The sequence below is a fragment of the Akebia trifoliata genome, chromosome 7, assembly GCF_017979445.1.
Source record: "Akebia trifoliata isolate Shusen 1 chromosome 7, ASM1797944v1, whole genome shotgun sequence".
In the NCBI taxonomy this organism is placed as follows: Eukaryota; Viridiplantae; Streptophyta; class Magnoliopsida; order Ranunculales; family Lardizabalaceae; genus Akebia; species Akebia trifoliata.
Genome location: NC_141381.1, coordinates 18,879,078 through 18,883,603, shown reverse-complemented (window position 1 = coordinate 18,883,603; position 4,526 = coordinate 18,879,078). Strand labels below are relative to the sequence as shown.

At 37.0% G+C, this 4,526-nt stretch overlaps 1 pseudogene; it reads left to right on the top strand.

The window, feature by feature from the left end:
- The first annotated feature begins 2,199 nt into the window (after nt 1-2,199).
- LOC147398318 (pentatricopeptide repeat-containing protein At4g21065 pseudogene) lies at nt 2,200-4,209 on the top strand (annotated as a pseudogene).
- Nucleotides 4,210-4,526: the final 317 nt, after the last annotated feature.

Here is a 4,526-nt window from a genome sequence, read left to right as displayed (position 1 = left end):
CTCTTAGGATTTATGATTTGATACGAAAATAGGGTGTGAGCACCTCTATTTATAGATGTTTTTAGGGGTTGATTTGGATAGAATTAGTGTTTAATTAGAGTTCTTTTAATTAGAATTGTGTTTTAGTTAGACTTGTTTTAGGTAGAGTTGTGTTTTAATTAGAATTGTTTTAGGTAGAATTATTTTTTAGTTAGAACTCTATTAGATAGAGTTATTATTTAATTAGAACTCTATTATGACTTTTGGTCTTATTTGATTGACTTTTAATATTTTGACTTTATCTTAATTGATTGACTTTTAATATCTTGACTTTAGTCTTGCTTAATTGACTTTAATTTTGACTTTAGTCTTGCTTGATTGACTTTAATACCTTGACTTTAGTCTTGCTTGATTTACTTTTAATTTTTGGAGACCTCTCATCCATTATTTCTTTAATTCTTTGGACTCCCAAATGGAGGGGTCCTTAAAGAAATATCTCACGAACCCTCAACAATTTTACTTGAAAGTCTGATTGACCGATTTTTTAATTCAAAATTTTAAATTAATTTCATCAATGTTTCACTTTAATTATTTAATGTTTTATTTATTAATTTCGAAATTTTTAATTATGAAAATTGTGAAATTACCATTTTACCCCCGGAGAGGACTTTTCACGTTTCAAGTCGGTTTTTAATGTTCTAGGATATTTTAGAATCGATTTTTCGTAAGGAATTCAGTGGAAATATTAGTTTGTGTCATTTATGAAATTTTTTGTGTGAAATGGTCATGAACTTTATGAGGAGCATTTTCGTAATTTTGTTAAATTCTGTGAAAATTGGCGAAATAAATTATTTGGTTTCGATTTGTTATTTTATGTGTTTGAGAGAGTTTTCTTAAACGTAACGTAGGCTCTAGGGTTGTTTTGAGGTTATGGGTATTTTGGTAATTTGGACAATTTTTAGTGATTTTTATCGTGAAGCTTCTTTTTGGTCTGTAAAATGATGATTTCTATGTTTTTAGGGTCGTATTTTCCTAGCGTAGCGTGATTTCTAAGGTTTTGTCAATTCGAGATACCTCATCCGGATTTCTGAAACACATCTGGTAACAAAATAAAGCAATGGAAATAACATCCATCATTGGGAATCATTGCGATCAGGTTGACGAGTTGATTAATCAGGCAAGTGCAAAAATGGGGTGTCTATAGATACTAAAAAACAAAAAACAGTAATTAGTATAATATAAGGGTATTCTGGTCTTTTTTCTAGAAGTCATGAGAAGTCAGTATGGTTCCCAAACAGACTTCCAGCACAAAAGTACTTCTGCCAGTACTTCACAGAGTTGATTGCCAAACGCCTTCTCTGCACAGAATTACTTTTCCAGCTCCTCCACAGAGTACTCCAGCTCCTGCTCTTTGGAACAGTAGTTCTGCTCTTGGTATCCAAACACGCCCTTAGATTCAATCTCAGAGATTCCAATTCCGTTTAAGATCTTTGCAATCAAAGGATTCACCGTAATCGAATCTCAATTAAAGGGAAAATCCTGATTTGAAGGCAGAACTTATAAATAAAGGAATCAATAGAAGAGAAATGATATTTTTTGGTTAGGAAATTAAAGGTCGAGACTTATTTTCTTTAACAATGTTATTTTTGCACCTCTAACTTGGGCATCGAAGAATTATTGGCAGGTACCACACCAGTGTTTACAAGGAGAACTCGAGAGATACTTCGATCAGTAGAACAGAGTCAATCAAGGTAAAATACAATTCTGCCTCTACAATGATCATATTGGTAATCATCTTACGATGAGAGGAATAAGGTGCCTAACATCTTCCTTGTCCCTCAACCAAATTCCCTTACCTAGAATTCTAGGTAAACCTATAACTATCCATTTGGAGATAAAAGTCACTACAAACCAAGGAAAATAAATTTTATGGTGTCTATTCACACCTTAATTGAATGATGACAGTTATAAAACCCAAATATATAAGATCAAACCTTTAAAAAATTTCAAAACACACATATCTATAAAGGAGACAAATGGACAAGTTAAAATTTTAGACAAGATATAAAATCCCACGTTCAGTTTTTATTTTTTTGATCAAGACATCTCAAACATATAGGAAAACTCTTTCGAGACAACTCGGTATCTGGCGTGGACGAGACGAGATGCGAAACCGAGTTTTAAAACCATGCTCTTTACGTGTTGGAGGTAAAAATAGATTGCATTGAGAGTCATTTTATTGTAGATGAATTTGTGAAGAGCCGTTTTGGCTGGCACGGCTGGAGTGCAAACCCTTTGAGTAGGCAAAATGTCTAGCCAGTATGGCTATTTGAATTGGAGAGCCGCGCTTCGCTTATCAAACTGGTTCTCCTTTGCCGGGAAAGTGGAACAAAACGGCTGCTTACAGCAACAATGAGGACCCATGAATCGCGTATACAAGCTTCATGCTCGCTTAATCAAAACTGGACATCAAAACGATCCTGTCTCCTTCCGAGAACTCCTTCTAACATGCGCGGAGTCCGTACCAGAATGCTTATCCTACGCACGTTCTATTTTCGATCGCATTCCTTCTCCCGATACCTTTGCATGGAACTCCATTATCAGAGCTTACTCTTACACTTGTCCTTCAGAGTCTCTCTCCTTCTTCTCTAAAATGCGCCGGGGAGGCATTTCACCCGACCATTTCACGTTTCCATTCGTTCTCAAGGCCTGCTCTCGCCTTCAAAGAGGCCAAGAGCTTCATTCTGTAATTTTAAAACTTGGGTTCGATTCAAACATATATGTACAGAACGGTTTGATTTATTTATATGGGTCTTGTAGGTTAGTCGATCTTGCATTGAAGATGTTCGAAGAAATGCCCGATAGAGACTTGGTCTCGTGGTCTTCAATGATTACATGTTTCACGAACAATGGTTTTGGTGATGAAGCTTTAGCTGTGTTTAAAGAAATGCAGCTCAGGACGAGTATAAGACCAGATGAAATAACGATGGTTAGTGTAATTTCGGCAGTTTCGAGCTTAGGAGCTTTGGAATTGGGGAGATGGGTACATTTATATATTTATCGGAATGGCTTCAATCCCACAGTTTCGATGGGTACCGCTTTGATAGATATGTATTCTAGATGTGGGTCCATTGACGAGGCAATAGGAGTGTTTGATGAAATGCCCAAGAGAAATGTTTTTACATGGACTGCATTGATTGATGGGCTTGCGGTGCATGGGCGGAGTAGAGAAGCGTTGAGAATGTTTTATGAAATGAAGGAATCCGGGATGCGACCGGATGATATTACTTTCGTTGGAGTTTTAGTAGCATGTAGTCATGGAGGCCTTTTAAAAGAAGGGTGGCAAGTGTTCAAAATTATGTGGGATGAATATGGTATGGAGCCGAAGCTCGAGCATTATGGGTGTATGGTTGACCTTCTTAGCCGTGCTGGCTTTTTGAGTGAAGCCTACGAGTTTATCGAGAGTATGCTGATCAAGCCTAATTCGATTGTTTGGAGGACTCTACTAGGAGCTTGTGTGAATTATGGAAATCTCGAACTAGCGAAACAAGTAAAGGAAAAACTTTATGTTCTCGATCCTTATCATGATGGAGATTATGTGCTCTTATCGAATGTGTATGGTGGAGTCAACAGATGGATCGATAAGGCTGGAGTGATAAGTACAATGAAAGTGAAGAGAATTGGCAAGAAACGAGGTTGGAGTTTGATTGAGGTCGACAGGGTGATTCATGAGTTTGTTGCGGGAGACGACTCACATCCTCTATTCGAGGAGATTAGAGAAGTCTTGGGTTCCATCATAGAGCGATTGAGGCTTTTGGGTTACGCACCCGATACATCTAAAGTGTTGTTTGACATTGAAGACGAAGAAAAAGAGCAGAATCTTAGTTACCATAGCGAGAAACTGGCTGTTGCATTTGCTTTGCTCCGTGATAATAATAGGAAGACAATAAGGGTCATAAAAAATCTTCGAATTTGTTGTGATTGTCATTGTTTTATGAAGTTTTTCTCTGAGCTCTTTAACAGAGAAATCACTGTGAGAGATCGCAACCGGTTCCACCATTTTAGTAAGGGGGCATGTTCTTGCAGGGATTACTGGTGATTGTTGTTCAATCTCAGCTAGTCAGTCCTTTTGGATGTGATTAAATCTCAATCTCCTTAATTTTTGTGCAAGTTTTTCTTTTTCTTCTTATACTCACAATTTAAAAGGATTTGATTATATTTTGACCCAAATCTTTTGGTTTATTATCCATCACTCACAGCCCTACAATACATTTTCATCAAACCATTAGATCCTGGGCTACAAGAAGTAATTCATGACTTGACCATCTTAGTTCCACATCATCATATCATCAAACCATTCCCGGGGCAAGGGCTTACAAGTTGGAATCAAGGAGTTTTTGATTGAGCTCGAAAACAAGAATATTTACATCATTTCTTCTTGGTCTCTCAAACAAAACCAGGTCAAGGGGGACATGTCATCAGTTTGAAAAACACAGGGTGTCTCTAATATTGACAAAAATGTGAGTGGACATGTCTAGATCATCCCT